The sequence below is a fragment of the Triturus cristatus genome, chromosome 4_1 (assembly GCF_964204655.1).
Source record: "Triturus cristatus chromosome 4_1, aTriCri1.1, whole genome shotgun sequence".
Lineage (NCBI taxonomy): Eukaryota > Metazoa > Chordata > Amphibia > Caudata > Salamandridae > Triturus > Triturus cristatus.
The window spans coordinates 882,225,769-882,247,677 of record NC_140585.1 but is presented as its reverse complement, the minus strand read 5'-3'; the positions used below and the strand labels follow the sequence as shown (position 1 = coordinate 882,247,677).

Sequence of the window (21,909 nt, the reverse complement as noted above, 5' to 3'; positions counted from 1 at the left end):
GGCAACATTTTAACCAATATTTTTTCCTTTTCTCTGTTTATCGTTTCAGGAGGAAAGGAAGGGGCCCTTTATATCTTCACGAGCACTTCACGGGCTCCTACCCTTTTCTTCAGTTCCATTGGAATGAAATCTGCAAAAAGTAGATATGAAAACACTTCTTTTATATTTGGACTTTATTTATTCTCTTCTTTCACGGGATTTGTTTCACATATGTCTTCTCTCCTTCTAGTTTTCACGTTTATTGTATTATATTGTAAGGATCACACTTGCACCATAGTACACTTTAGAGTATACTTGGATTTATCAGCCGGTTCAGTTCATATGTATGCTTTCTTATTCTTTAACTTCCGGCATCGGAGTATCCATATTTTCATTTGATTGAAGCAATTATAATGTGCTTGTGAATAAGATAGCTCCTTCCTTCTTTCATCATTTAGTCACTAAGACGAGTTGCATTGACATGTTTTGATGAATTATCGTACTACATATAGAGTAATGAGGCCTTAATTCAATTTTTCTAACCACTTGGTTTTACTGTTATACATCTACAAGATGGCCGCTCAGATTATTTTACAGTTACAGCCGACAGTAAATGTGACCATAATTACAATCGTTAACAAGTCACTATGACGAAGAGTATTGAATTGGGTGCAACACATAACTGTCAAAATGAATATTAGGCCATTCTGTTCTGAACATTTCTGTATATGGTTTATGCATGCCTATCAGGCTGTACATTACGACACCTCTTTAAGATGGCCGCCATGATTACGTACTGATTTGCACTGTTTACTGGCAGTCCCTTGACTATGTTGATTTCACCTTGTACTAATGGTAGCGTGTGATCCGATTCCACACTGTGTGACCAAGGGAGCGTGTCTCCCGAAACGCGTTACAGTGCGAATTAAAGTTACCTGTAAGCGACTGAGAGTGCGTTGTGCTTATTAGCAGACAACCAGTTTACAATTTTGCCGGCAGTGGCTCTACCGGCGTAGCGCACCACCCAACAACGGGCGAAATCCCAGGAGGAGCTGACAGCGTCTTTTCTGAATATATATATATATATATATATATATATTATATATATATATATATATATATATTCAAATCCAAAAGAGCGCCCATTTGAGGAGCCACAGACAGAAAGTTGAAGTGCCTTTATTTGAAAAAACCGCAGCGTGGCTTACAACAAGAAGAGGTCCTTCAATCATGCAGTCCCAACGCGTTTCGAACATCACAGTGTTCTTGCTCATGGGAAGAGGAAACTAAAGGAGCAGTCATTACGAGAATCACCTTGGTAAGTATTCATAGCTCCGCCTCTATCAACGAGTGCAGCAAGGCATGCTGGAGCTTGTTGATCTCGTAGTATTACCCATGTGGGTGCCGCCAAAGTCAGACTAATAGTCCAAAATAAAACCCCAGTGGGCGAAGGTACCTCTTTTGTATGCCTCTCTGCATCGATAAAAAACAGCCTTTCTGCTCCCACTGCGCTCGCTGGTAACGAGCGCTGGATCCACCTGATTCAGCAGCGGGCTTCCTCGTGACCGGGCATGGCCGCCTTACATTCAAATCCAAAAGAGCGCCCATTTGAGGAGCCACAGACAGAAAGTTGAAGTGCCTTTATTTGAAAAAACCCGCAGCGTGGCTTACAACAAGAAGAGGTCCTTCAATCATGCAGTCCCAATGCGTTTCGAACATCACAGTGTTCTTGCTCACGGGAAGAGGAAACTGAAGGAGCAGTCATTACGAGAATCACCGAGAATCACTGTTGTTGTACTACGCTGCCAACATCCTGTATTAAAGGCATCAACTTTCCTCTGCGGCTCCTCAAATGGGCGTTTTTTTGTGATGATGTAAAGCGGCCTTGTCCGGTCGCGAGGAAGCCCGCTGCCGAAACTAGGGCAGATCGAGCGCTTGAAAATTTCGAGCGCACAGAGGGGAAAGGCTGCATGCAGGACTGAAATATGAGCAGCCAAGTTACCACTGAGTCCACCTCCACCTACTAAGGTTTTTCATTAAGGATTACTTCGTTGTCAGATGGCAGGACCCACTGGGGAAAATGAGGCAGAACTACAGGCTCCAGCATGCCTAGCAGCACTCACTAATGGAGGCGGAGCCATGTGTACTTATTAAGGTGTTCCTAATCAGCACTGCTACTGCACTTCCTGAGCCCGTGAGCAAGAACATTTCTGTTCGAAACGCGTTGGGTTTTAATTTTAGAAGAGAGACACTATTGTTGTACTACGCTGCCAACATCCTGTATTAAAGGCATCAAGTTTCCTCTGCGGCTCCTCAAATGTGCATTTTTTTGTGAGGATATATATATATATCTATATATATTTCCACAACGTTTGCGAACAGCCACCGCACTCCTGTTCAGCAGGTGCGTCGTCGAGCAGACCTCGCAAACCGGGTCTTGTGATTTTAAACAGAATATCTTCCCTCGTTTTGTTCTTAACTTTGTGAATAGCTGCATCAATACATTCATCCCCATAACCTCGAGATTTGAAGCGGGATTGCAAGTTTGTTAATTCAATCTCCCTGACTTCATGTTCACTACAGTTGTGCTTAGTTCTCAAGCATTCCCCGTAGGGAATGCTTCTAATCAGACTGTACGGATGGAAACTAGTTGCACTTTATTTGTAGTTCATCATGTGACTGATCATGTGCACAGCTTTAAAATGGTGTTTTTTTGACAAAACTTTGTTGGTGAACAAGCCTGCTGGTTCAGGCGAAACGCGTCCGACATTGCCGTTGATTAAAATCTGATCCATATTGTCAAGTCATGGCGTCGTCATTCCTGTTGTGAGAGGAGTATTTATTCATATATATATATGAGCGCCATGACTAGCGCAACCACCAGTGCAGTGGACTCTGATAACCCGAGCTCGGGAAACGAAGCGGGGGATTTGGGGCTTTTAACTTTGGCAGAGGAATTGGATTTCGTTCGTATGCAACGCAAACAGACCCTACGCCCACGGCAACAACAAGAACAACCCGCCAAAAGCGGAATGCCAGAAGGCGGCAAAGGAGGAAGCACACAAGGGCGAAATCAACAGCGGCAGCAATGGAGGCGACACAGAAAGTAAGTGACAATACCATTGTCAACCTCACGAATGTTGAATTGAATGAGGCGGAAAAACAATTACTTTCATTGGGTCTTTCTTTTTGCCCAGAGAGTAATTTCAATTATGTGCACACGAGAGTTGATGTGTTTAAATTCATCCGGAAGATCAAACTGAAAAAATATTTTACCATCAAAAACAAATTAAGTGAGGAGGCTAATAAAGAGATGGGACTAGATTTGAATACAAGCAGTATGTCCATAGTAGAGAGTAACACCAAGGGATTGGTCGCATCTGACATGCATGCAATGAAAATCTTAAATGCACTCAGTAGAAGTCAGGAAACTGAAAGCACTACACAAGAGGTGGCAGATTATGAAGGGGTAAACATATCTAAATGCTGCAAGAGTCCTTTCAAACCAATATCTACATTTATGCCGACGATGCCACGTGACTCTATAGACGTATTTCACGACCGAATCACTGATGAATTAAAAAAACTACAGCATCAAACCCAATCAAGGAACAAAAATAGAACTTCCACGCACAAATTGACAGAATATTTTAAATTGATGTCCAAACTGAAGAAAAACAATGTCATCATTAATAAATCATATAAAGGAGGTAATGTGGTTCTATGGGGAAAAAAGGAATACAAAGAAGAGGCCTACCACCATTTGAACAATGTGGAATGTTACCGTAGGATTCCTAGAACATTGATTGCTAACACACACAAGCAATACAAAGACGATCTACAGGCTTGGCACAGAGAGGGCTTGCTTACCAAAGAGGAGGTGAAATTTTTTGCATAAAGAGCACCCGGTGTTACCTAGCATTTATTTTATCCCCAAAGTGCATAAGGGGGTCATGCCAATCCCGGGACGCCCTATAGTGTCAGCAATCAATGGCATGTTTGAAAATACCTCTAAATATATCGACTTTTTCCTCCAAGAGTTGGTGGTGAACTTGCCAAGTTACATACGGGATACTATGGACTTTCTACATACACTCAATAGCCTGACTTTACCACCTGATGTTATTTTAATAACTATGGACATCACAGCACTGTGCACCAGTATAGCCCATGATGATGGACTGCGTACTGTAGAATACTTTCTGGGTGAAAGAAATATGGAGTTCTACAAACATAACACTATGTTAGTCAGTATGATCCGTATTTGTTTAAATAACAACTTGTTTCTTTTCAACAATGAGGCATTTCAACAATTGAGGGGCGTGGCTATGGGGGCATGTTTCTCTCCCAGCTATGCATGTTTACATGTAGGCTGGTGGGAGAGACATGTCCTCATGGTCCGTCATGCGGAATTATGGTCCACCAGAGTGATATCATGGTGGATTTATATAGACGATATTTTCGTCATTTGGAAGGGCACTGAACAGGAGGCGTTGAGTTTTGTAAATGATATCAATGACAATGATTTGAATTTGAAATTTACTGCTGATATTAGCTCTAATGTTGTTAATTTCCTAGATGTAACGGTTAATTTTAAGGATGGTAAATTGGAGACCAGTCTATATCGCAAAAGCACATCTGGGAATACGGTGTTACATGCAGAAAGTTTTCACCCACAACATACAATTAATACCATTCCTTATGGGGAATTTCTGCGTATCCACAGAGCGTGTAGTACCACAGCAGCGCGTGATAAGCATCAGCTAGATGCCAAGAACAGACTATCAGCGCGTGGGTATGATGAGAAAAGCCTAATTAGAGCTATGATGAAAGCTAACCTGAGAAATAGGAGTGATCTATTGATATCTAAAAACACAATAAATCAAGAAACCTCATTGCCTACTGACAATATCCCAGACAATGAGTCCAAGGAAAGTGAAATGAGACTTATCACTACCTACAGTAGACAGGCCAATACTATCAAGAAAATTATTTGTAAAGAATGGCCCATAGTGTTAACGGATCCTACTTTAAAGGCAGTACTTCCCAAAACCCCCACTATTACATACAGGCGAGCATTTCCTATGCGCGACAAACTGGTATCCAGTAGTCCGGAAACATCTACCAGTGGTACATGGCTAGCCCCTGTGAAAGGATTTTTTAAATGCTCCTCCTGTAGAGCGTGTAAATTTGGTATCAACACTAACCAATACACCACACCTTTCAGTGACAGTCCCAGATACCTTAAGGGACATTATACTTGTCGCACCGATCATGTGGTGTATGTATTGCAATGCACATGCGAGCTAAAATATGTGGGGAGTACGAAACTGCAAGCATACAATAGAATTTTACAGCATTTAAGGGCCATAGTGAATTCGGATCCAACTTACCCGGTAGCAAGGCATTTTAAAACTTGCCACAATAACAATCTGAGCTGTCTGAGCTATTTCATTATAGACTCAGTACCTAAATTGAAGAGAGGAGGTAACCGGGAAAAAACTCTGAGGCAACTGGAATGCAAATATATAGTGGAGTTGGACACACGCATTCCAGGAGGTTTAAACAATGGGGAAGATTTACATCACTTCTTATAGTAGCCTGCAGTAGTCACAGTGTATAGTATCATTTTATACATTTTTGTACACTCATGAGAATTAGACCTCATTTCCATCTTGTAAATACTGAAGAAACTCATGTATAGTATATAACATCCGGGTCCTTCATGAAACTATAAGACATTTTCAAGGAGGTCTCCTATATATCTCTATTCGTCTATATTTCACAGTTTTATATATATTTATAGGTGTTTTGGTTATTCAGCTTCCTCTGAGCTAATATTTACAAGAAATTTGATTGTTGTATTTAGTCTTTTTTAGCATTTGTGCCATTTAAGTAGGACACCCAGTACGTTTTTAAGACATTTTAGACATTGATTGGCTGTATACATACTATTTACATGTATTTAGAAAAGATTTAATGGGATTTCCGGTCCGTTATTTTAAGATGTCAAATTGGTCTCATTTTAATGTTTTGCAAGTTTTGCACATTATTTTGTAGATTTGCACAATTTGCTGTATTTGCACATATATCTATAATGATTGCGGAATTTGCACATAATTGTGCGGATTTTGCACATTTTTCTGTATTTGTACAGACAAACTGATTTTTTGCTATACTTGCACATGATAGGCGTTATTTGCACACAATGGGTGAGGAGAGTTCGCTCTTGATTCACTACCACCCATTATCAAGGCTGTAATTTAATGCAGTGCAGGCACTTTACCCGGATAGCAGCAAAGTGCAATATGAATGATAATTTGTGTTTTGAAAAATGTCAATGAGGAAATTTTTTTTTTATTAATTTCTTTTTATTTTGGACTGGAATCAGCCATCAAGCTAATTTATGCTTTATTTTTCAATTTATTAGATTTCTATGTATATTTATCTTATATGTGGAATATGATCCTTGTATGATTGCAAAACCGATATACACAGCCAATTGATGGTATTTTGTCTATGTCTATACGTAACTGGGGGCGAGGCTCCTTTAAAAAGCCACGTTCAGTAGATGCCAATCATGTGATCAAGACCGCTGTGTCGGTCGAAACGCGTCTGAACCAAAATTTTGTTGAACAAATAAATCGAGCATGAGAATTTGAACCAGCAACAGAGTGTCCGTGTCTTTTGGTAGTACCGGCTGGTACTTCGGAAGGAGGATTCGATATATATATATATATATATATATATATATATATATATTCACTGAAAAAACCATACGTTTCACACACGTTATAGTTAGGAATTAGCATTTAAAAAACCTTGCAAATTCACTTAAAATACCATAGGTTTCACACATGTTATAGTTAGCTGGACATTTCACTCGTACAAAACCATTGAAATTCACCCGTTATAGTTACTTCAGCTAACTATAACTTGCGCGCCCGCAATGCACTGCTGATGACGTCACATATTACATCACTCATGACATGGTCAGTGACATCACTCATGACATCACTGATGACATCTCAAATGACATCACTGATGACATCACTGATGACATCATCCTTGTGATAGAGTGGCAGACCTCCTCTCACCCTAATATAACCTTTGAGACACACATTCAAAAATAGAGACTAAAATTTTCAAAACAATGGACATACCAATACCAGTTACAACAACCTCTTCAGTAATTCTAAGATCCACATACACTCATTCACCAACAGTCCTATACAGTCACTCATACATGTACTCACTCATCATATGTACTCATACACCTATACATCCTGTTACACAATGCCACTCATCCATAGAGTTACTCACACACATAGTCACTCATGCTAATAAAGAATCAAACATACATTTACTTGCATATACAGTTATACACACACCACCACACTTACTTCTACGGAAACATACACATACTTAGTCTTTTAAACAATCACTTATAGAAACACATACTTATTCATACAGGAACTCTTTCAATCTCTCACTCTCACATATACTCACTTATATACACCAATAGTCACATATACTAGTTTAAAACATATGTAGTTACTCATAAAGACACTATTGAGACAGTCATTCACTCACTAACACACCCATACACACACTCATCCACCCATACAGTCCTGCACACATGCTGTCTTCAACACATACAAACAGTGAGTCACTCATTCATGCACCTATGCACTACGTAATACCCCCCACCGAACCATGCAGACACTCAGACTGATACTCAAAAAACCAACTAATAACCTATATAGACACCCATGTAGCTACTCACCAACCCATGCAGCCACTTATACACAAAGTGAGAGACTGATACAGATATTTACATATTTAAACATTACTCACTAAGCCATGTATTCACTATGATACACTTAATCAGTCAGTTACACAATCAATTTTTCAAAAACAAATCATCCATTTAGACACTTATATACCCATTTATTCTTCCATCGACCTTGAGATATACATATATAAAACATATTTAATTTTCAGAAAAACACACATTCACTGGATGATCTCATCAGTGATGTCATTTGAGATGTCATCAGTGATGTCATGAGTGATGTCACTGACCATGTCATGAGTGATGTAATATGTGACGTCATCAGCACTGCATTGCGGGCGCGCAAGTTATAGTTAGCTGAAGTAACTATAACGGGTGAATTTCAATGGTTTTGTACGAGTGAAATGTCCAGCTAACTATAACATGTGTGAAACCTATGGTTTTTTAAGTGAATTTGCAAGGTTTTTTAAATGCTAATTCCTAACTATAACGTGTGTGAAACCTATGGTTTTTTCAGTGAATTTGTACGGTTTTTTAAATGCTAAGTTATGTATTTTTTAAATTTTTTTTTTAAAGGTTTTTCACCATGCGCGTACCGCACGCCCACGTTACGCAGTTCACGGAATTTTTACGTTTCTACCGTACGCACACGCTACGCGCACTCCGCGATTTTTCGAAACAAAATTAAAAGACATTTTGGCCCTTGGGGGTCCTCTGGGACCCCCTGACAAAGGCTAGGGGGTCAGGAATTGTCCACCCTGCCCCCTTTTCACGTTCTCAACCTTTGTTTTTCAACCCCTCAGACTGCGAGAGACAAAATGGCGGCCAACACTTCCTGGTTTCGACCGATTCGAATGTTTACTAAGATCTAACAACCAATCAGAATCGCGCTCGCGCACGGCAGCGTGCGCGTACGGTAAGTTTACCGTACGCGCACGGTGCGCGCTTATAGATATATATATGCTTTTAAATGCTATTTTCTCAGGAAATACTGAACAGATTTACACCAGACCTGCAAAAGGCACATCCCTGACCTGAGGACTACCTCTCTGCCAAATTTCAAGTAATTCTGTTCAGCCGTTCGGCTGTAGCTTGGACTAAAGGTCCTATGGAAAAATGCATGGGGAAAACGAGTTTTGGGACCCCCCCTTTTTCTCAGCCCCCGCTTGACGAATCCCCTCGAGACTTTCAGGGAAGGAGCGGAGCGGAGCGCCCCACCTATTTTGAAAATTTCGCGAGGATTCGTCAATCGGCGCCAAAGTTATTCCAAATAAAATGTTGCGGATTTCCTATGGAAACACGATCCTAACTATAACTATCTACTGGCGACCGCCAGTAGATAATATATATATATATATATATATATATATATATATATATATATATTCCCATATGTTCGCTGACGTTTGAGGACGCACTCAAGGGCAAGCAAACAGAGCCTTCAAAGCCAAGTTCTTTATTAGGACAAAACAGCAGCGCTCGCAGATATTTCCTCCACCTTCCCCAACGCGTTTCGGAGCTCCTTTGCTCCTTGCTCACGGGGGCTTCCGAGCAGATGCACGAGGAGGCAGTCCCTTCTTTCGCTGATTATAGCCCTCCTATGGCATTGCATTCTCAGCCTTCTGGGACTTGTAGTCCTAATGCTAAAATATTATCCTGATTGGATTCTGCCTGGGAAGCGATACAGTCAAACCCTCCATAGGGCCTCCGGTCCCGCTGCCGTTTTGAAATGAATTCCAACTTGCCCTTCTGTTATAGCAGTGTCCGTGTATCTGACACCAACAGCCCATTATTAATTTCCTGGCGGTGCTGTCCTCCCGACCCAAGCCGGCCGGTAATAGATTCCCATATGTTCGCTGACGTTCGAGGACGCACTCAAGGGCAAGCAAACAGAGCCTTCAAAGCCAAGTTCTTTATTAGGACAAAACAGCAGCGCTCGCAGATATTTCCTCCACCTTCCCCAACGCGTTTCGGAGCTCCTTTGCTCCTTGCTCACGGGGGCTTCCGAGCAGATGCACGAGGAGGCAGTCCCTTCTTTCGCTGATTATAGCCCTCCTATGGCATTGCATTCTCAGCCTTCTGGGACTTGTAGTCCTAATGCTAAAATATTATCCTGATTGGATTCTGCCTGGGAAGCGATACAGTCAAACCCTCCATAGGGCCTCCGGTCCCGCTGCCGTTTTGAAATAAATTCCAACTTGCCCTTCTGTTATAGCAGTGTCCGTGTATCTGACATTGGTGTCAGATACACGGACACTGCTAGACATAGCTGTGACCTACAATCCACACTGTGAACATCTTTCAAGGAGATCTGGATGTACTCAGGAGGTGTCTTTCAGTAGAATGGCAATATGAAATGAAAGACAGTTGGAAAATGGAGGCATAGATATTTTTTTCATAAAAAGAACTCATTGGCTGTTTCAGAACATTCAACACTAAAAACTAGGCTGTATGTTTAGATTTTTACAAGCCTGTTTTGTATTGGTTCAGAAAATTGTGTTCCCACAGAAGATTAATTTGGATTTGCTGTTAGGTTTGACAGGTGAAGCACTCTTGCTGTTTGGAATAGAAACATTGTGTGCTGAACTTCTGACCTCTCAGCTCACACCAGTGTTCCATGAGCTGTTGCTATGGTAGCAGGCAGAAGTCAAGTTGGGGGAAGGGTTCATTTGGAAAGGGGTTGCAGTTTTCCACCAATAGAAATGTGTGATTTCATTTAAAAAATGTTGGAAGCACTGAGATTTGTAATTAACATGTATATGTGTGAAAAAAGTAAGGGAAACATTGGCATTTACTGGTTCTGGTGGGAGGAGAGAGGTGTACAGCTCTGAGATTCTGACTCTGATAATCTGCTTTTTGAGTGCCACATTTCTTTCTCAACTAACTAATTTTAAAGGTGAGATATGAGTTTGAGAGGGGATGTATGTGGTGAATTTTGATATAAAAAATTGAATTGTGATTCTTCTTTAAAAGTTGTGTTTTACATTTTGTAGTTTGGGAGATATTTAACTGTCTTGAACTTATAAAATATTATGGAGTATGTTTTCACCATAAGTTAAGGTGTACTGGTATCACTGAGGAATAATGTTTTGTGCCTAGAATCAAAGCATGAGTCTGTGTGCACACAGGAATTGTTGTCAGAGGTTTTAATTGAGTTGGTCCGGTTCTGTAAGAATGGCATTTGTAGGAAAGGGGCAGCTTTTTTTTTATAAATATGATGGTTTTATTAATAAATAAGTTATTTTGTTGGTCAGGTAAGTGTGTAATTTCTGTATTTATCACACATTTAGTTTCATGCTCCCTTTTTTTCACTTCTCCTCTATCTGCTTTTCTCTTTTCCGTTGTACTCTCTCAAGGACCTTGTAGGGTGTAAAAAAAAATTTTTGTTTAAAAAAATAAAAAAAACACGCGAACGGTAAAAAAAAAAAAAAAATTAATTAAAAATTTTTAAAAAAAGTTGAGAGGTAAGGTTGGCTCTTAAAAGAGCCGTTGTGTTAATACAGGGACAGAGGAAAGAAAGAATGGGAATATTAACAAGGACCACAGATGTGCTGGTCTATCTTATTGTTTATTGGGGAAATACTGGTCTCCCCATGAACAATTAGACCATAACATCTGGTGCACCTCATTTGTACCCTCTGAAATCGAGGGTTCGTTTCCAGTGGAGCAGAAGAGGGTGATGCTCCCACCGTAGAGGAAGTGCTCGGCTGAGCTGCTGAAGATGTACTCGGCTGAGCTTCTGCGGCTGTGCTCAGGTGACTTACTGAAGGGTTTGCTTCAGTATGTCGAGCATAAGTCCTTGAATGAACATCCCTAAGGTGTCTCAACATAGTGTGATTACCAAAGGAATACTTCTTTCTAGGATTACCTCTAGATAACACACGCTCACAAAGTGAGCAGGTAACTAAAGGAGCATTTACCTTTTTCTGCCCCTCAGGAAATGTAAAATACTCCCAAATAAAAGAACTCTTCTGTTTCCTCCTTCTCTGTCTGATGATGCTGCTGCCCTGCTCACTCTCAGAAGAGGTCTGCTGCTCTGCCATTGTATCCCAAAGACAATTCAGCTCCTTCTCCTAGAGAATCACAAGCAGTAATGAGGGGAATGGGTGTGGTGTAGGAAGATTCTGGAACTGAAAGTAGTTTAAACCAATCAAAAGTCTTGTTTCTTGATCACATGACCAACCGTACGCGCACGTTAAGCTTACCGGTAAAAGTACGCATGCGCGTACGAAAGACACGCGCACGCGCGCATGCACATTACACGCACGCTCTTACGCTTCCGCGTAACGTGCGCGCGCGCGTGTGTAAAGCATGCGCTTACGCGTCGCGTAGGATGTACGGACGCCTACGCAAATTGCGTAAGCATGCGCACACGGAGTATAAATATTACGTACGCTCATCGTACATAACGCGAAGCATGCGCTTACGGTAAGCGCACGGTAAAAAATTAAAAAAATTAAATAAAAAAAGGTTTGTTGAAGATATTAACTATGTTATACAACTATATCTAACCATTTATTTAAAAAAGGTGAATCTTTATAAATTGAAGAATGCATTACAACCATGAATATATACATAGGTAGAATAGTGTTTAAAGGGAAAAAGAAAAAGAAAAAAAAAGATGTAAAAAAAAAAAAACAATGAAAAAACCATAGGTTTCACACACATAGTTAGGAATTAGAATTCAAAAAACCATGCAAAAACACAGAAAAAAACATAGGTTTCACACACGTTATATTTAGAAATTAGCTTTTAAAAAACCTTGCAAATTCACTGAAAAAACCATAGGTTTCACACATGTTATAGTTAGCTGGACATTTCTCTCGTAAAAAACCATTGAAATTCCATATCACATTGTTGACGTCATTAGTGATGTCATCAGTGATGTCGTTTTAGATGTCATTAGTGATGTCATGAGTGATGTCACTGACCATGTCATGAGTGATGTAATATGTGACGTCATCAGCAGTGGATTGCGGGTGCGCGAGTTATAGTTAGCTGAACTAACTATAACGGGGGAATTTCAATGTTTTTTTACGAGAGAAATGTCCAGCTAACTATAACATGTGTGAAACCTATGGTTTTTTCTGTGAATATATCTATATATATACATTACATATATATATATATATATATATATATATATATATATATATATATATATATATATATATATATGTAATGTATATATATATATATATTTACATCTTAGAATCCCTGCGTTCCTAGCAAGAAAAAGCGAGCCACTCCGGTGTGAAGGTGAAAATATCCAGGGTTTATTTGGCAAACAAGACGCGTTTCGACCTCGGGTGAGGTCTAGGATACATGACTATATGCCAGTTCCTCATATATTTAAAGATACAGTGATTAGCATGACGCAGTGTGTAAATAAAAGACTTCGGTGAGTAGAATGATAGGAATTTTATGTTCATGATGATTTGATCATTTACTTGTTAATGCACATTTTGTAAATACATAATAATATCATAATGAGACACTGTTTGTGAATTAATCTGATGTCTGTGTGTCTTGATTCATGTGTTTGGCTGTGCCTACTTGCTCATGGGTATAGTACCCTCACATTGAGTGAACTTCGTGTCAGTCACATCAGGTAAAGTACCCTGTGTCTAGCTCGGTCAGGGAATGACGATCACATTAGTGATTCATCGGTTATCTAATGTCAGGTCATGTGATATACAAGTGATAGAGTGAGTGGAAACTGAGGAAGGGATTGTGAATTGGGGAAAGTGAATAGGGAAACTATCGTGGTTAGTAGTAACCGTTGCAAATATGCACTCAGTGCTTATCCGTATCCCTTTGCAATGTTTGTCTTCACCCTTATGCCCTTTCTAAATTGTGTATTATTGTGGAGGTGTGCTATATTCGATGTGAGACGCTGACTACAACTACCTCTATCGTGACAAAATGGAGAGATGACTGTTCCTGAGAACGTCATTCAATCTCCTGTGCTCTTAGCAATCTCCTGGTGGCTATCCTCCTTCTGACGTATTTGAATGATCTGTTAAGAGATATGAAAGACAGAGCATGTTAGTATATTTGAAAACATGAATTCTTCTTAACTTTCCATATATTGATTGATACTACACCATAACCACAGATTTGACCATATTTTGTAACAGTGTAACAACACATAAAACATTACATATGTCACCTTACGGAGAAAATAGTTCATGTGTAGCAGACACCGAGAGAAATCATGAACTCAGTACTACTCAACCAATGTAAAGTGAATTTAAAAAAGTGGAGACCACCAGGTCTCACAAAAAAGGAACTGAAGGAGTTGGGCAACAAAAAGCGACAGTATATTTTACAAGTGTACATATAGTTCCTCGTCATTATTCATCCCTGTGGGTAACCTGCTGCAGGTCTGCAAAATCAGTCTTGACTCAAGTCTGCGCAAGGCTAATACTCGATTTCCTCCTCTAGGGTGCTTGGGAATGGTAGCGAGACCAAAGTATTTGCCTTTCGTCCAGTCGCCCTCATGTGCCTCATTAAAATGTCTGGCTGTGCTGTAACTGAAGTCACGGTTTGTTATAGCTCTCCAATGCTCCTGGATTCTTTTCTTAACTGGGAATGTTATCGAATCGACATACCACTTCCCACAGGGAAATGTGATGGCATAGACTACGAATTCTGTCCCACAGGTAATGGGCTTAGTTGTTTTCCATTTTTTCTTTGATCTCTGCAGTGATACTTCCCTTACGTTCTCACTGTGGCTGCAGGATTTTCCATTTACTGCATTTGTGGAAGCCTTCCATTTGCTCCAGCCAGGTCTTTTTTTTGCTTTGTAAGTGGCTATTGACTAGAATGTGCTTAAGGGACAAATTCTTTCTGTAGGTGACTGATGGTGAGTGCCCTAACTTTTTCTCAAGTAGTGGATCTTGTGTTAAGAAATGCCATCTTTTCTTAAGCATACTTCTCAATTCGCCTGCTTGTGTATTGTATGTGGTTATGAAGCGTACTGTTGTCCCCAATTCATCTAGTCTGCGGTCAGCCTTGGGTGGTTGGAATAAGGCATCATTACGACTGATGGTGTCTGCTTTGGTTACACTCCTACGCAGCATTTTTGTCGGGTACCCTCTCTTCTTGAACCTCTTAACCATGTTATTCTTCGTTCTTTCATAGGAGGCTTCTGTGCTGCAGTTGCGTTTCGCTCTAAGGAGCTTGCTGTAGGGGATGGTCCATCTAAAATCAGGGGGATGGCAGCTAGCTGAGCGGAGGATGGAATTCCCTGCGGTCTTTTCTCTGTAAAGATCGGTTGTTATTTTGCCTTCACTAATGGTCAATCTGATGTTGAGGAAATCAATGGTGTCCTGGCTGTGTTGCATAGTGAAGTTCAAATTCATGGTGTTACAGTTCAAACGTTTGACAAATTCAAGGAGATCACAGTCTTCACCCTCCCACACATAGAACACATCATCAATAAATCTTAGCCACAGTCCAATCCTGTTGGACCAGGGTTCCATCTCCTCACTCCATAGGACCTGCTTCTCCCACCAGTCTACCACAAGATTGGCATAGCTGGGGGCGAAGCAGGTACCCATGGAAGTGCCCTGTAGTTGCTTATACCACTTCCCATCAAACATAAATACATTTTCTGTGAGGCAGATTTCGATCATTTGTAAAATCATTTGTGTGTGTTCCAGAAACTCAATGTTCCTCGCTTTTAGGAAGTGTTGGCAAGCTTTAAGGCCATCTGTGGGTCTAATGCTTGTATAGAGGCTTTCAACGTCTAGGCAGACCAACCAATAATCTTTCTTCCTGTGTAGGTTTTGGATCTTCTGTAGAAAATCCTTTGTGTCCCTAATGTAAGAGTTCAGGTCTTTCACGTATGGGAATAAGAAATGGTCTACAAAGACAGAGTTTTTTTTCCAGTAAGCTGTTTTTGGAGGATACGATGGGACGACCAGGAGGGTTTGTTGGATCATTATGTACCCTTGGTAAAAGGTAAAAAGTAGGTGTAGTTGGTGTTTCATTAAGTAGGAACTGTCTTTCGTTATAGCTTAGGAGTTTTTTGTCAAACCAGTTTTTTAGGAGCTCATGGTATCTGATCGCTAGATGAGATTTATCTACCCTTTCGTAGCATGTGGTGTTATTCAGCTGTCTTAGGGCCTCCTGTACGTACTTGTCCTTGTCCATAACAACAATGTTGCCTCCCTTGTGGGATGATTTGATAACAATTTTATCATCTTTTTGGAGTCTAGTAACCACATCCCACTGTTCTTTCGTGGTGTTTCTCATTCTAGAACTAGTGTGTGTGAGTTTAAGTAGATCATTGCTAACTATCTCGTGAAATAAATCAATGTTGTCTTTCGCAGTTTGTGGTATGAACTTAGATGGTGCTCTGAATTGTGTTAGATTGGGTGCCCCTGTATCGATACCTAGTGTGTGTAATGCACCATCATTATGTGCAGGGTCAAGAGGATCTTGGGAGCTACTGGCCACCAGTGTTTGCTCTTGTAGGTTATGTAGGACATTCAGTGTGGGGATGTCTGCAATAGCTAATGCTGGTGACACATTACTCGTTTGACTGGGTGCAATCTCATTCCTGACATTATCATTTCCTCATATTGGGCATGCATTTTAAACAATTTTACCTTATGTACAAATTGGTATAAATCGATACGTGTTTGTGCATAGTCCTTTCGGGGCAAAAGGAGAGGCCTAGTTTGAGGACTTGTTCTTCAGTGTCAGTTATGATTCTATCTGAAAGTTTCATTACCGTCAGTTGTTGTGTGTTGTCCTCCATTACTTTCTCTTTGTATTCTGGCTCCTCGTTCCAACACCAGTATTGCTGTTCTTTTTGGCTCTCATGTTGGCGCCTCTTCCTCTTCATCCTGGTTTTCCCCTAACTGACTGTTCTTGATTCCTCTGAATGAGGCGTAGCGCCTCGAAAAAAGGAGACATTTCTCACTGATTCGATGAATTGCTATCGATGGATTCTTGATCAGAACTCATATCAGTTATGGACCCGCTGACACATCTGTCTGCAACACCCAGCGGCTTGTCCTTTGCCATGTCAGCTCTCATCTTGCCAAATTTCCTTGTGAAGGTTAATATCCGCCCAGTGCGGTAATCTTTCTCGTCTCGCTGGAATTTCCTTTCCTTTCTTTCAGTTACTCCTTTTTCAAAGGCCTTAATTCTGTCATCCATGGAGGCAAGAACACTTTTTACTTAATTTTGATTTGTGTTTTTTTCTAGATCATCCATGACTGCTTGGATTTGCTGCGTGAGTTGCTTGTGTTCGTTCCACGCATTTTTAATCAGCAAGTGCAGCATGTTCTTTGAACAAGTATTGGTATTGTAAGTCCAGTCTTTCAACAACTGTGGCTTTGGGGTGCTTAGCTTGGGAATAATGAAAATCCTTAGTCCTCTGGAAATTCTATTGACTTCAAGCTAGTTTTGCAGAGAGGTGGCCTCCCACCATCTACTTGTTTCTTTCTTGCGTAGCCTCTCGAGCAGATTCCCCTTTTGCTTGATTGTCGATGTTGTTTGCGCTGCTGCAGGTTGGATGCCAGCATTCCCCTCTGACTCTGTGTTCCTTTTAAAAATCAGGTTTGCTGACGCTTCCCGTCCCTTTAACAACTCTTTTGCCATTCTTTTGCTAAACTCCATTATGTTCAGACCAGCAGTCGGTTTCCCACACAACCGCGCTTACGTAATACTTTTACTGGCGGACTCTGGCGTGACCAGGACTCCGCTCCTGCAAGGGTGTTTTAGGAGTGGTTTAGTTTACGGGGCAGTTCGCTTTCACTGTAAGCGCTTGTCGGGCGCTCACCTGCCTGTTTTGTATCCTCAGCGATGGTGTGCGGAGCTCCAGCTCCTGACGGTCAACAGCCGGCGGGCGTGTCTGAATCAGTTTCCAAAAGACGTGCTGGCGGGAAGAACACTGCCCTTTCTCTCGAGTCGGGGATCGTTAGCAGACGCCGCCGCTTGCATATGCATACGAGAATCCCTGTGTTCCTAGCAGGAAAAAGAAAGCCACTCCGGTGTGAAGGTGAAAATATCCAGGGTTATATATAGAATATAATATGACAAATTTTAGCAACCAACAGTATAACAAAACACCATGTATGTGTAGGAAATGTGTAAGTGCAAGTAATGAAACCAAACAAACCGAACACAGCACTCATAGCATTTGTCACACATTTAAATAATGTAGGTGTAAGGGACACACCGGAAAATGGGTACATGTCCATACAAATGTCTACAAAGGTATGACAATTTAACACCCTCCATGTGTGGATAAACAAATATCTAACTTGAACACATGAAACACATCTCCAACCTACATCATAGGGAGTATTGCAACGTAAATAATGTTGAGATTGGCCAGGCCGAGCTGAAATACTTACCATATAATATAACACCCAATTCAATGTCAGCCCCAATTGGATTTCATCCCACATATCCATCCAATCAACATTTCCCTTTGTCCTGTGTAACTCCAGCACTGGTACCAAGGTCAGATCATTCTAATCATTTCAACTGGATTAGGAATCAGAGATGAAACAAACACAACTGTACTCAAATATCACTAACTATCCAATAACATGAAATGATTAGAAAAGTAATGGCAGGACTAATGTCTTCTAAACTAAGAAAACGTTTAATGATTGGATAACAAAATATCAAGTAAAACAAAGGCCAATGGCCAGTCCTTTTGAACAATCTGTGGCACAACACACTGCTCTGCCAATAAACTTATCCTTACTGACACTGACAGGGAACCTCTGCACAAAAGGGCATCCATTGGGCATGGCAGGCATCTCGGAGATGGTACTTGGGAGGTGGGAGAGGTAAGTTAAAGGAGAGGTGGGTTTGGATTTGGGAGGGGTTTTCTTGGACTTCTTAAGGGTATGGATGGCTTTAGTAGGGTGGGGATCAGGTTTTACAGGGGTGGCTTTGGATATGGAAGGGATGGGTTGGGGTTTGGGAGACGTTGTTTTGACTTTCGGAGGTGGGGCTGGATTTTACAGGGTTGATACACTTTAATGAGTAAAATGGGCAGGGTGTTTAGGAGGGAGTTAGGTTTGGGAGGTAGAGGGAGTGGAAGTGAGAGGTGTGTGTGCTCTATCTGTTGTGTGTTTTATAGATGTCTGTTGTTTGGGTGACTGCGAGCTTTGGATTTTTTGGGTGTGTGTGATGTGGACGTGCTGGGAATGCTGTTTGTTGTAGATGGGTCTGTGGGTGTTGGTGTGGTATCTGTGGAAATGCTGGTGGTTGGGGATGGGTCTGTGGGTGTTGGTGTGGTGCCTGCAGGGATGTTGTTGGTTGGGAATGGGTCTGTGGGTGTTGGTGTGCTATCTGCGGGAATGCTGGTTGTTGGGGATGGGTCTGTGGGTGTTGGTGTGGTGTCTGCAGGAATGCTGGTGGTTGTGGATGGGTATGTGGGTGTTGGTGTGCTGTCTGCGGCAATACTGGTGGTTGGGGATGGGACTTTGGATGTTGGTATGGAATCTGAGGGGTATGTTCGTGGTTGGGGATGCATCTTTGGGTGTAGTGTCTGGGGGTATGTTGGGGTGGAGGTGGTAGTGAGGGGGAGTGTCTGGTGAGTGGTTGCATGCCTGTGACTTTTCTGCTGTTTATGTTTTTTGTGTGGTGCCTGGGTCTGATGAAGTATGTGCGTGTGGATGTATGAGTTTGTTTGGGACAGGCATGAGAATAGGGAATTTGGATGGGGAAGGAGCAGGAGGTGGGGTGGAATGTTCGGATGGGTGGACGGCTGCCTTGAGGGGGTAGGCCAGAGACTGAAAATACCTCTGTAGGCCAGACATAGCACAGTGATGCCTGTCAGGAAGGCCATCATCTGTGTCATCTGGATGCCTTGCCCCTGGATGGCATTTAGGAGTACAGTCTAACCCACAGAGATGTTCATCAGGAGATCAATAACTTCCTCACTCAGGGCAGCGGGGGTAACAGGGGAAAGGGCAGGGGCTGAAGTGCCTGGAGTGAGGGAGATGGGGAGCGGGCCAGGCCAATTGTTTGGGATACAACAGGGAGGGTGGTGATGGAACTGGGGGTAGCAGACAAGGATGGGCCTAGAACTAATCTTGTGTGATTCACCACCACTCGGTAGTGTCCATTACAGGATGACTCAGATGATGAAGAACTTGAGCGAATATGTCTCTTTACTACGAATGCGCTACAACGCATTCCATTACAACGCGGTTGTGACAATGACTGTTTTGTTTCAACGTGAACTATTACATCGCAAGTCGTTACAATGACTTGCTGTAGGGGGCACACTGAAGTTAGGAATAGTATTATTTACTATTCCTACTCCAGTTTGTGCAAAAGCAGGGACGGTGTTGGATTGTAAATCCAACACCAGTGCGCCCTCTACAGCAAGTTGTTGAAATGCCTTGCGATTTAATGGTTTGTGTTGAAACAACGCGGTCGTTGTAATGACAGAATTGTAATGGAATGCGTTGTAGCGCATTCGTAGTAAACGATGTCTCCCACTTGAGCTTGTATCCTCCGTGGCACTCCCCACACCTTCCTGGTCATTTGGTCCCTCCCTGTCTATGCTGTCACATCCGGAACCCCTGTGGCCAGGTGTGTCCCCAACGACGTTGGCCCCTTCTCTTTTGCTTGCCCTGGATAAATCTGAAATGACATGTATAGTAGAATTACGATAATTTTAACTGCGTTTCCACACCTGACTATCACCAATCAACAGAAAACATTTATAAGTGCACATATCACAGCAACTTCATGGTTCACTATATAGGCTTCAAAATTAGCATGAGTACATGCATACAAGCTACATAACCCCACCAGCTCCAAAGGCATTGATGGACTTGTCTACACTCCATCCTTATGTCCATATTAGGATAGTTGATCGCCTTTTATGCTTTGGTACTTGTAGTATACCATACTAAAATTATGTCACCAAATAGGATGGATACAATTGTTACATTTACACTATGTTCACACAACGCCCAGATTTCAACAAATATTCATTTTTCTTAAAACAGATCCTGGTGTCATGAAGTTTAAGACCCATGTACCATCAATATGTGCTGTAGCAGAAATCATGGGGTCTCTAATGGGGGGAGTGATTCCGTTTAGGGCTGGAGAAGCTGGAATCAAGAAGACGTTACAACAACAGAGTACCTCTCAGAGCAAGGTTCAATAGTTATTTAATCAGTGAAGCCACCAACTCGATTGCAGGAGCCGACAGACGTGATCCTGCCAGAGAGGATATAAAGAGATTCCTGGACAAATCCTTTTCCAGATACTTCATAGAAAAAAGGACAAATAAATGTGAAGATACCTGATCTTCAATCTCCTTCACGGACCTAGTTCCGCCTAAGCCCTGGTTGTGAATACATGATTAGGAACCCCGCAGTGTCCTACACAAGTGTCCCAGCCCTGAGGAAGACCTTTTATTGAAATATTTTCCCCGGTCCAACTACGAATGTTGAAACGCGTCAGCATATATATTCTGAGGCTAAGAGTCACTACGTTGGAACTTATTGCCTAAAAGCATTGAATAAGCTCAACTTAGATGGCTTAGTCAAGAACATTTACACCTTTTCGCTGACCTCATCTAGGAACCCTCAGTAGTGTAAAATCGAGAACACCAGTAATAAGATCCCGATTTCAGAACAAATTAGGGCATACAAGATTCACTATATTAAATAAGTGGCATAGCAGTCCAATATGGCATATCTATTGTATAGTATGTTTATTTTGTCCTAATGTACATAACGTTAAAGTATGTCCACTTTGTAGAATGTATCCATGAATTGTTTTTTTAGTTCTTTATTTGTGTTTTGTTTTGATTAATGTATTGATTTTGTTCTAAATGTAGTGATGCATGTTATTGTTTCATTTAGTCATTTCATCCCAAAAATAAATGTTTGATACAGTCAACCTATCTGCTTTAGGAGTAATGATTTCGTGAGCTTTACATATCTATGTTAGATAGGGAAAACAATAGCATTTTTTTCATTAAGACTGTATAAATAATTGAAGTTCATTAAATGTACATAAGTGGAGACAACTTTTGAAGCACTTCACTGATGAAATAACTATTAATCCTTGGTCTGAGAGGTACTCTTTTGTACTGTAGCAGAAATCATGTCACATGCAAATGCTCATTGCAC

At 41.2% G+C, this 21,909-nt stretch overlaps 1 protein-coding gene across 2 annotated transcripts in view; it reads right to left on the bottom strand.

The window, feature by feature from the left end:
- Window positions 1-21,909, bottom strand: part of LOC146855704 (endogenous retrovirus group 3 member 1 Env polyprotein-like) — a 264,638-nt gene that overhangs the window by 95,117 nt on the left and 147,612 nt on the right. The gene's annotated exons all lie outside the window — the stretch shown is intronic.